Here is a 12675-nt window from a genome sequence, read left to right on the forward strand (position 1 = left end):
TGTGTTAGTGACCAGATGGCACAGTAACAGCAAGCAATGACGATAACCGAGAGGCTTCACAACAGATGTGATGTTTCAAACCGTTGGCCAGTAGAGGCTGAAAGGTTAAAAAATATAAGAAAAACGAGGGAGGGAGGGGATGGGGGGGGGGGGGGAGGGGTGTCCCTCTTGTTCAGTGATCCTGCAAAAACCATTGGGATTTTGTAATGTATTAATGCACTGCTGGTATACATGTTTGATCGAGTGTCAGGCACTCAGCCTGGTATATACAGGATAAAAAATACTTAACATTCACTCTGAATGAATGATAAACTAAGATACTACAAATCATCTTTTAATTACCGCACATTCAGGCTTGATTATCACACCTTAAACCTTGTCTAGAATATTAATGCCGTGTCACAAAATAATGTTCTTCTCCGAAAATATACGTTCGTTAAACTCCTTTATGTTATAACATTAACACATTTTTTATGATGATGCATTTCGTCTTTTTCTCTCCCAGACTTGGTAAATTGACATCCCCCTTAAAGTGCCTGCTGCTCGGCACAGGGAAATATCTGTAATATTCCGACATGACCTTGTGGTTTTGACATTCAGCCAGATCTAAATGAATCGTAGCTGTGATATATACTCTACAAGATTCCCTATGACACTTTCTTTAGTAGAGGTAAGAATCGCATAATCGGCATTCTCCAGACAGATTAGGTAGGAATGGTTAGGCATTTAGAAAGATATTTGCCATTTCCTTGCTATTTTATGGTAACCTACATCTCGAAAAACCATTTCAGTCTGAATACTGGGACCGTTTTGCAGTGATATGTGACAAACTGCTGCTATCGTTTTTGCGGCTTAATAATTAAGAGTGATCTTATCGGAGATATAATTTTACAGTGCAGAGTCACAGGGTTACACGTAGTGCTGGGAGAGAATGCTGTGCCTGGGCGCTTCGGATAAGCACTTTTAAAGGGTTATTTAAAGATCACAACTCAGTCGCCACACTAAGAAGCTTATACACTACAAATTTCACTTTGTTGACCACTCAGCATGCAAGTCGGAGAAATATCTTTTTTTTTTTTTTCTCCAGCATCGCTGAGAGCATCCGGACCAGAGATCCTTGATATCTGACTGCCTTTCAAAACACCCTTTGTGTTGTTTTAACTTGTCAGTCGTAGCTGATGAAAATCATATTAAATATACAGCTGATCTCATTATTACACTGCTGGTCACATTGCAGGAACGGGGAAAACATAAGATGCATATGCAGTGGGGAATTGTTGTAAGGAAAAATATACTAATCTGGCACCTTAGGTTTACGGTACTGTCAATATTCTGATGCAGATTTATTATTCAAAAAGAAAAAAAAAACCTGCTTCCTCTTGCTGTTTGCACACCTGATTGGAGCTCCATTTGCATCATTGGCTGACAGCTCATAAAAGGCTTTGAAGAAGCAAAGAGGCTTTACTGTTCAAGGGGAGTATTCAAGTTGTAGTTTAAGTGAATTATTTGTTAATTATCTTATTGCTTAAAGGGCAGGTTATATATACATTGTTGTTACAATATTTTGACTGTTTCTTTTTTTAGATTAGTTTGTAAGCTCCATACTTCCCTACTCTATAAAGGGACAGTGGCCTCACAATGGCCCTTATTTTGATCGGTGTGGCCGGATCCCAATATGCGGCCAGCACCTTGCGTGCGAAACCCCGCCTTCCATACGGATCGCCAACTCCGTCCGTACACGGTAAGAAGCTGTCCGAACGGACCGCACGTGTATTTCTCATGAATACACCTTCTCCATCTCAGGGAACCTCCCCCATCATACGATGGTCGCAGAACATCGAATGCAGGGCCGAGTGGCCCGCCAGCTCCCGCAACCTCAGACCACACGGGAATTTCTCCGTGCAAAAGCAGGGATCTGGGCGGGTAGCTGACATCCGGCAATGTCATATGTCCGCCCCCTACACGTGCGTCACGGCCGCATTACCATACGTACACCCAGCGTTTTCATGGGAACGCCCATGAAACACGGGGTGTAAACATATGGTAATGAGCCCAAACAGCCCTTCACACCCCTCTCCACCCCCTGTTCGTAGTGTACACATTTCATGCGGAATGTGGGCGTGCGTCCGGCTCGCACATGCGCAGAGACGCCTCTGCACATGCGCAGACACAAAACATCGGCGGCACGAACGCACGCGGATATTACCGCACCAACCAGAATAAGGGCCAATGTGACCCCCAATTCAAATTATGCCACACAGTAGCACAATCATATTCACATTACGCCACGTCTAGTGTCCCTGGTTCTCAATATACCATAAAGCATTGGCCCTTATTGATGTTATAACACACAGCAGTGCATCTACAACTCAAGTTACACTACACAGTAGTATTCCTTATACATGTATGCCACATAGTAGTGTCACTTACAAATAATGCCCACACCAGTATTGCATATACAACTTATGCCCACAGCAGTAGTACCCTTACACGAAATGTCTACAGTAAGTGCCCTTTATACACTTCTCTATCTCTGTCACTTCAGGGATGGAGATGGCATGACATCACATAGGCTGTGCCAGATGAAGGAAGAAGCTGGGACAGGCTTTTCTGTTGTAATTACTGTGCAGGGTTGTGGTAGAGGTGGAACTGAGTTCCCCCTACCATTACAAAAAATGAACTATTTCAATCCCCGTCTATTCAATTGCAGACATTTTTGCGGCTATTAAAGGCATTTTTTGAAAATGCCTTTTCTCTTTTTGTTTTCAGCAATATTGTGGCTGTTTTTTTCCTGCAAAGTGGATCGGCGGCATATACGCCAATCTTGATATTTCCACCACTTATTTTTAGGATAGGCTAAAAAATGTCCCTCCAATTAAATAGGGCAAATCCTGAATTCACCATTAAAAATGGGGAAAAGTGCAAATTGATACCAAGTTGTATTTTTGCTAGATTTCTCATAAGAACAATTGCGGGTGCTAGGCTGTGTATGTGGGGGGGGTGCAGTACAGGGCATGGATGCCTTATCCACTGGGTCCCTCCCTGCGATGTGTCTGCAAAGTGTAAGCTGTTTGTTTCACTGTGAAGTGGTCGCACATGACTGGCAGATCCCTGGCTGCAAAGCCTAGCTACAAAGCCAGGTGCATACCGGCCATTTTTAGGGTCATGGTGCCAGTGTGTGACTTCATGTCACCATCCCTCCTCTCTGAAATGGCCTGGACACACGCACAAGGCAATCGCAGTTTAAGGACCTTGTTTTGGTCTGCTCACTGGCATGCAAATTTGCATCTCTACACCCAACAATGCAGCGGGGGGGGGGTGGGGGGGTTATGGTCGTCATGAGGACTCACCTATGGGAACACCCAGCATGTAATGGGGTTCCCATGAAAATGCTGGTTGTTCCCATGGAAATCACCCGGTAACGTGGGCACCAGGGGTGGGTAGCTGACATCACCGGATGTCAGCTGCCCGCCCACTTCCTTCAGAATGCCTACGCACATCTAAGTTTGCTCGAATGATGTGGCTGTTCCCCCAAAGGCTACGAATGGATGTTTATGTAAACCATCCATTTGCAAACAGTGCTTGAATGGGTGGTGGCCAGGCCCCCATTCGCAAGGCGAGGTTTGGTGGACCACCAAACCAGAATAACCCCCTAGGGTTTGAGCACTTGAGAGTTTTTTCGACATCTGCACACTGGTCTGAATTAAGCCTACAGTCCTCAAGAAGTAGTGTCCCTCCGCATGAGACCCACAGCACAATTACTGCTACCCTTTTGCTATTCCCAAATATCAGTTAATTTATTTTTACTTATGCCAGTGATAATATATCATTATAATAATAGTAATATATACGATTTACTTGTCCCTAGCAAAAAATGGATGGTTGCAGACACGTAGATTTCCAAGCTGCTAATAGAGCCATCGCTTTAACATATTCAAGGCTGCATCCCCAATTTAGGGCAATGGGAGATAGATATTTTTATTTCTTCGGACATCAATCCAAAGCAAGTGTCTAATTTACTCATAATTTGGCCACGGTTTCTCCATTTGGAGATGGCTGTATTAGCCTGTGATAAACAGAACGCCAGCAAGTAGGAGATTAGGTTGCCAGAATAAATTATAATATTCAAATTGGTTCATATGTACAATATATTGTAATTTATTCTAATGACCCAACCTCTCGTAGATCTGTTCTTCAACTCTTCTATCATATGTACAGATATTAACATTTGAATGTATACAAGTTAATCAGACACTTTCTACTTTGTCAACCTTGTTCTCATTCCCTTTCCGTTTTTAGAAAAGAAACCCATATTATCTTCCGCACAGCATAATGAGATACGAGGGCAACTTCTCTTTGTGATTTCCAAGCTCACAGCTTCTTAAATACTGCAAGAATATATTTGATTCAGACTAGACTGATCTGAAACATGCAGATTAAAGTATTTCTCCCTAAAGGTACCATTTGCACACTAATTTACAATCTTAAAATGACTCCCTGCTTCCTGTCTGGCGCAAACTGCATAAAAAGAATATGAATTCTATCAATGTAACTGTCATAAACCTAAAAGCAAAGGTGAACATAAAAAGTAGTTTGCCGAAAGCAAAATACTACAATATATTATTATAGTGAGGTGGGCATGGGGGACACTTATTAATTAGAATCGCCATAGTTATCTAGCCTTCATTCTGGGCCACATTCGCTTCCAGGTGATTGCATGTAAGAGAATTATGGGGCCCATTCAGACCTGCTCAGTGAATTTTCATTTGCCGGGGAGTTTGCAAAATGATTGACAGGCAAGGGGCCGTCGCTGGGGTCCTCCCAGCATTTCATGGTCATGCCCATGAAAACAGTGGGAGAGCGCCCTAGAAACGCTGGGGGTCCCCAGCGATAGCAGGTGTGTCCCTGACGGTATAGGGCTAGAGGATGACCGCACATGATTTTAGTGCCTGCCCCCAATTCACACAAGAAGGCTAAGATAAGAGTAAGTCCAGGCTTTTATCTGCAAAGAGAGGAGAAATCATCCGATGGTGAGTTGGCATCAAAGGATTTCTCCTCTGTGTGGATGCATGCGCCCATGTGAAATCGAACTCCCCTCTTAGTAAATTTCCTCCTTAAAGTGCAAATATTTTCTGTATCTTATTCTAAAGGTGGCCATACACTGCTGCGACTTCACACAGCATTGTATGGCCGTCCGATACACCTTGAGCCGCCCGGGCCCATGAAAAGTACTTGGGCCTTGCCAGGCTTTTTACTGCCCTGTCTACATTGTATATATTGAATTACTCTTTAGAACAGAGGTTCCCAAACAGAGGTTGTATGGTCAACCAAGCTTGGCCATAGTTTCAGGAAATTGAATTTAACTATGTGTGTTGAATGGAGGATATCTTTACGCCTAGACTGTTAAGCCCCGTATTTACTATAAGATATGCAGCACCTCCTAGTATACATTGGCAGTGCCACAATTAACGAACGAGCCGCAGGTAAACACTGAACGATATTCAGTGACATCACTTGGACCTCTGCCGAACATGTAGTCACTGTTGATATTGTCAGATTGGACTGCATGTTCAGATGATCAGAGTGATCGTAAATTATATACTGTACCGTAGTGGGTACTATGCACGTTTATCATTATCGATATCATTGTGCATATACCATTATATATCGTGTACTTAGCTTTAGGCTGCTTTGTGAAAAACTGCTTTAGACAAAAGTAATATTTTTTCACTAACATAAATTCTAATATATATTTAAATTAAATACGTTTTCCTGTATATAGATGATATTTAAAGTACACCAGTTGTGCCAACTGGCAGCAACTTTATAGAAAAAATGAATAATCATTTTCAGGGAAGGCTCCAGAGGTGGGGCTGCAGCACCATTCAAAATTCAAATAGGGGAGGCACAGCAACTACCAACTGGCAGTTGGTGTTGTTCCCCTGTTTGAATCTGCTGCAGCCCCTCCTCTGATCATTTGTACTGTATGCTGCTTGTGAATTTTTTTCCAGTATGGTTCCTATAAAAATGTCACAGGCTTTTTCTTAATCAATAAACTAAGTAATATGGTATTTTTAAAAAACAAGTGCGTACATAAATACAATTACCAGTATTGTTTTTGTTTTCACACATTTTGTTATGTTACATCTTTATTTCAAAACAGAATAAATAAATCCCCCTCCCCTTAAAATCTACACCCAATACTTCCTAATGACAGCATGAAAAAAGTTTTTGAAAATTTTGACAAATTTATAAAAAAAAACAAAAAAAAAAACCTCATGTACATAAGTATTCACAGCTTCTGCTGAATATTTTGTTGGAAGCAATTAGTATGACATTTCAGTGTCAATTGTCTCATCTGTACTGCATATCTGTTTAAGATATAAGTACAATTTACAGTAGCATACTCACAAAATCCAACTAGTAAATACATTAGTTTAGAATGTTGAAGGTCACTTGATAGCAAATCTGCACATGTAGCTACTGTATGAAATAGTTGTGATACCAAGCATTATTCTACGTTTAGCACATTTTGCATACACACAATGGGGGAAATTTACTAAAGGAAATTTGTAAAAAACAGGTGTATTTGTATCCAGAAATACACTTATTTTTGACATTTACTATCCCGAAAATACGGCAATTCGTATTCGTATTGAAAGCACATCAATACGAATACGAATTGCCGTATTTTCAGTATAGTAAATGTCAAAAATAAGTGTATTTCTGGATACAAATACACCTATTTTTTTACAAATTTTCTTTAGTAAATTTCCCCCAATGTTACAGATAAGTAACATTGTGTGTTTATGACTAATCCTTCAGAATGTGTGAAAACCATACTGTATCTGCTTCATTCACAAATCAGATATTGCAAATTAGAATCATCCCTTCATTGAAGAGTTCTTTGTTATTTTGTCAGCTGGACTTAATTTATGTGCAACCACAAATTTGCCAATTTCCTCTCTCGACCTCTCTCACTTCACACATCGCTTCAGTCACACAGCAAATTTGTAGTTTTATTTAACATAATGAGGGGAAGGGATTTTTCTTTGGCAGAATACCATGTTTGATTTTATTAAATTTGATTTGAATATTTTAGTTCTTGTGTACAATTTTGTCCTCTTGACCTCCATATCATGTCTAGATAAATCACCAGGCTATTTAACCATGTGCACCATCGGCCTACTTCTTTCCCCCCCATCAAATTCAAACTCTCGTTGGATTTTGGCAGCTTTCCAGTCCGTAATGCTCTTTTGAAGCTGCCACCAGCTCCAGTGTTTTAAAACCAGCTCCCCGGGACGCCCATTCTTTTATTGACTGACTTATATAATTTTTATGAACCAATTTCAGAAATGCTTAGCAACTCTCTGTAAATATTATAATGTTGCGTGCGGATTTAAAAATATTCAAAATATCCTCTTTTGTAAAGTGCGCTGATTACGACTTTGCCAACTCTGCATTATGTATGAAGAAATCCTCTTCCTGAATGAAATGACACTTATTTAGATTGTTCCTCGAAGCAGAGACTTGATTTCTTCCCAATTTCCAGGATGATTATTGTACAGATTATCAGTTACGGAATAGACTATTGTGCTTTCATAAACACACTTTTTTTCTATCCGTACTTTGGATTCATTTGATTTTAATGTGTTTTATTTGTGTGCAATGAACTCTAATGAATGACAACTGGGCATAATTTAACCATGAAATCTGGAAGAAGCTAGTGTACCATCCAAGCAAAATACCAGCATTTATAAACTCTTACAGTTTTTATTTTCTAGAAATCTTTGCAGGGATTTGTTCGTATATCATTTTTGGGCTAGAAAATTTGTATAATCAATGTTTTATACCTTGTACACACAGAGGACTTAAATAGGCAAGAGCTTTGGTATTGTAAATTAAAGTATCTGGGGGATAACAAAAATACTTGTTTCTTTTGTTGATTTGGAATAAAAAGTCAGCCTGAACTGAATTATTTCAGACGGAGAAGGCCGAAGAGGGAGCGGGCGCTGACGTCATGTGACCCCGAGCAGGTATCCTGCATACCCAGGGGGAACGCCCATTATTTTCATGGGGCGCCCTTAAACACTGTGAGTTCCCTTGCTTCAGCCTCCTGTCCACCCTCACCAACCCTGCCTGGAGCGAATGACTCGGCTGGTGCATTTACAAACCCCAAACATCGGGGAAGGGCCTGAATGTCGGTTCTCTACGAGTGGGTCGGATTTGACCATAATATGGATGTTACCCCTTGCTGTATCTTCCAAAGCCTTGAAGGATGAATAATGTACTGTATAACCTCTTTGAAAAACATCTGCACAGTCAATAGACTAAGCTTAGTAGAGTCAACAAGTTTAAATAGTTACAGAAGTTGAGCTTTGTGGAGACATGGAACGGAAATCACTTGCTGGTGTAATGATAATAATTTGGTAGGATTTATTGAACTTGTATAAATAGATTTGAGAATAGATAAAGTGAGGACCAGGATTAGGATAAATATCAGATCCTAGAGGAGAGGAATTCATGGATGGTGATCAAATTAATTTAAGGGTTTGGATTTCTGCTGTAAGGTTTGTGTAGGCTGAAACCGTGGCTCTGATTGATAGAGGGATTTTTATAATACTTGACATTGCCAGTCCTACCTCCATCGGGTATGGATTGTATGGTCGACAGTCATTAGGTTGACACCACTAGGTCAACATACTGGAAGGTCGACAGGGGTCTAGGTCGACATGGCACAAGGTCGTTAGGTCGACACAAGCATTAGATCGACATGGTCTAGGTAGACAGTCAAAAGGTTTACATGGGGTTTTTCACAGTTTTTTTTACCCTAATGTCGACACAATTGACATGGACACAGTTTTAAGGGCACCACATCCCCTCACATGGCTCGCTGCACTCGGCACACTATGATATTCTCCCACCACGCCCTAGTGGATGGTAGGGCATAAAATACCGCTTGTCTGCACATGTCTGCTCAAAAAAACGGTGAAAAAACCTGTGTCGACCTTTTGAATGTCAACCTAGACCATGACGACCTAATGCTTGTGTCGACCTGTCGACCTTGTGCCATCTCGACCTTCCAGTATGTCGTTCTAGTGATGTCCACCTAATGACTGTCGACCTTCTTTAGGTCAACCAACCGACCGTATCCCCCTCCATCATGCTTCCACTGCTGGAGTTGAGACATCTGCACCAACAACAAGGAGTTTGTAGAGTGAGGGTGAGCTGAGAAGACCCCGCATATCCCATATTTATTTACGATCATGGAGAAGTACAATTCTGAATGGTATTGATAGAGAACTGAAATATTTGTAACCGCGTAGACACAACAGAGTACTGTCACTGGTGAGAGTTGCAGTGTTTTAAAACGTAGGTAAGAAGACACAGCAGAGATAATGAAATGGAACGACAATATTAATGATGCTGCTTGGTGGATGATCATAAAGAGTTATAGATTGTGTTACGCTTTACTGGAGTATTACTGGAAATAGTAAAACTTCGCCTGGATACTCATGGGTGGTTGTGTAATGAAGCAGGTGGTTATGTCAGGCAGCAGGATCTGGAGCAGCAAGTTTTGGTAACTCAGGTTTAAATGTTGACTTTTTTTGCTCTTCATCTTGAAATTCAGTCTGATTTTAAATCTTATACTCGATGCAACAATAATATTTGGATTGATGCACAGGTAAGCGTATGCCGATGTAGTCACACCGAGCGTGCCTGGCAAATGTAAATACAAGAATGAAGTCAAACTGATACACCGATTCTTATCCCATCTACACTTGACCACAGGGGCAGAATAGTGGTGTAAACAGGTATCTCCCATAAGTTTAGTTCAGAAATGTGTATTCAAGATAATATGTTCCATTCATAACCCCTTTTTAATCCCATACAATACCTCCCAAAGGTCCTACTCAGGGGCCACAGGTCTCCGTGGTGGTGGGTAGGTTGGAAGTTCCCTCTTACCTACCCCTGTTTTTAACAGAGCAAGTGGCAAAATGAAAGAGGGACTGGAAGTGTGATCAGCTCCCCCAGCATTCCAAAAATTGGGGTGTGGCTCATGAACACCACAAGGTCATAACTTCTGTCCCAATCAATTCAGTCCCCCCCTCCCCCAAGAAAAGTTAAACCCCCCCACCCCACACGGCCTTCCCCCCGTTGCCGCCGTGTCTGTAACCGGGACCCACAGATCTACTTGTCTGCGAACCCGGCTCTCCTCCTGGCTCCTCCTGCTAATGAAAAATATCCCTCACAAAATGTCCGCCCCCTAACAGCAGACCGTTTTTAAGGATTCTAGAGGAGGCCACTGCAATGGTCTGCTGTAAGGGGGCGGACATTTTGTGAGGGAGATTTTTCATTAACAGCAGGAGCCGAGCCAGGAGGAGCGCCGGGACCGCAGATAAGAAGATCTGCGTGACCCGCTTACAGATGTGGTGGCAAGCGGCAACGGGGGATAAGGCAGCAGAAGAGCAATAGTTCCCGCAGACCCCCGGCGCCCACACTTACTCTGCGCCTCCCCGCCACTGCAGGGTCTGCGGGGCTATTGTTATGCCACTGAGAGCACCATTCACCTGTACTGAAATATTTTGGGGACAAATATGTCTTTGAATGAAAAAATGATGTACACTTTGTGGGTAGTCATGAAGACATTGACTACCCACAAAGTGTACACTTCTTCCTTGCTAGTCACAACGATATGGTGTTGTCTAATTACAACTACAATTAGTTGTAATAATCTTGACGCCATTTAACCTCTAATCATTTTAAAAAGATGCATTAGTTTACTGTATTGGTGCCTGGTAATTGTGATACAGTATGTGGCTAACTCGATCTTGCTAGATTGTGATAGATTAAAAAAAAAATATTTTAAAATATACTCCTTTGACTTCAGAAGTATAACTCCCCCCTCCTCCAACTTAAAATAGTTAATGGCTATGATTTCTATTTAAACATGAGAGTTGTAAAATGTTTTCATGCATTACTGCCTTCTCCCAATGAGGTTTATGCCTCTCTATACAGCAGTTAACAGGAGCATAATTTATCATTGTAAAGAACCAACGCACAGAGTAGAAAACCACTGGACATAGATGAAATCAAGATAAATTTCTGGAATGGTTGGCTTGGCAAATGAGAGTCCTGTGCTTGGAGGTTTAAGTGTCCATTCTGTATCGCAAGACATATTTTATCAATGAGCTACAATATCAGGAACCTTTGTTCATGTACATTCCCTCTATAAAATACTTTCTATTTCTTTTAAATGCATTTAAAAAAGAATTCTGTTCTAAGCAGATTCTTTTAAAAAAATCTTTACGAGTAGTGGGGAGATAATGTAAGTTCAAAACCATATCCCTAAAGGTCCATACACACTGGGTGATTTTGTCCAGCATGTATGGACAGCGATGATCTTTGTCATCGATGGGGGGAAAGCCGCTCAGTGCATACACACTGAGCGGCTTTCCCCCTGCCCGGTACTGTCAGCGGGGGCAGGGGGGCTTTCCAAAGCGCAGTGCTATGGAAAGTCATCCATTTTTCACTGGGTCCGACCCTTAAGCAGTGAACGACCATTTTTCTGGTGTCTGCATATTCTCAGAAGAGTCAGAAGTTTGAATCAAATTGTCCTTCATTGCAGCTTTTCCTCTTCCTACCTGCAGGCATGATAGCACCATCCACTTATTATATACGCACTAAAAGAACCACTTTCCTTTGATGAAATACATGTAAGGTCCTTCTTGTCCAGTTCAAGCTTCTAATAGTTGTACACTGTTATGCTCTGCTATGTTTTCGATTTCTGAATTAACTTTTTTTTCTACCTCTTTTTTTATTGATGAAATTGCAACAAGGTGCAATAGAAACAAAAAGTATACACTTCAATAAACTTGCATACAATCATACATAGGATTGTAAGTGATGTGTTCTGAACTTTTCCCAATAACAGCATAAAACAGAACTCACTTTCATGGAAGGTTGCAAACATTGAACAAGCAGCGAGTTCAGTTATAAATTTTATATACTAAAAATACGATGCAGTAAATGAAACAAAATACATAACAATAGTAACATACAATTTTAAATATCACAGGTGCCACCCACTCTCATAACCAAGGGTTCCCGGCTCTCGAGGCACGCTTGGTTTTAAGGATAGCATCGTTGTACGTCAGCAAAACAGTTATTAACTTGTCATATTTTACCTAGACTGTTAGCAATAATATATTCTACAAGTAAAAGATAATATCCATGTCTCCTGCAAGGTATTTTAGGATTACAGTGTAAGAGAATAAAAAGTGCTCAGGCATAATTTCATCCAGGGATGCAACACCACACTGAACCTTGAGGTGTAATGTGGTCAATCCATCAAGGAATAGGCAAGATCCCGCATGTTAAAAATCCCCAATTTACCCAATTTGTGGTCCTTAAGTCCAACTATAACTATTTCCTTGTTTGTGGGGGTCTTAGTTATCCTACTGTATCTAATGGTCAACAAGGATTCTCTAAAATATATAATGCAAGAAGATATGGTTCCTATATTTCAAGCTTTGTGTGCCCAGGAACAGCTGAGTTATACAACGCATCTGTATATTGTGGAACATCTACTCTAGCTGGTAAATAATTAACTTTTTGCAAGTTGATGCTCATCAGCCCATGTAGACACAGGAGCGTATTGGCTGATGAGCTAGA

General features: G+C 41.1%; 1 protein-coding gene and 1 long non-coding RNA gene across 4 annotated transcripts in view; both read left to right on the forward strand.

The window, feature by feature from the left end:
• Nucleotides 1-12675, forward strand: part of CADM2 (cell adhesion molecule 2) — a 1292583-nt gene that overhangs the window by 69000 nt on the left and 1210908 nt on the right. The gene's annotated exons all lie outside the window — the stretch shown is intronic.
• Nucleotides 118-4462, forward strand: LOC146058716 (uncharacterized). Its single transcript, XR_014469915.1, has 3 exons — nucleotides 118-670; nucleotides 1342-1741; nucleotides 4300-4462. It is a non-coding gene; the product is annotated as an uncharacterized LOC146058716 (long non-coding RNA).

The sequence above is a fragment of the Crinia signifera genome, chromosome 2, assembly GCF_055691185.1.
Source record: "Crinia signifera chromosome 2, ASM5569118v1, whole genome shotgun sequence".
Classification (NCBI taxonomy): Eukaryota; Metazoa; Chordata; class Amphibia; order Anura; family Myobatrachidae; genus Crinia; species Crinia signifera.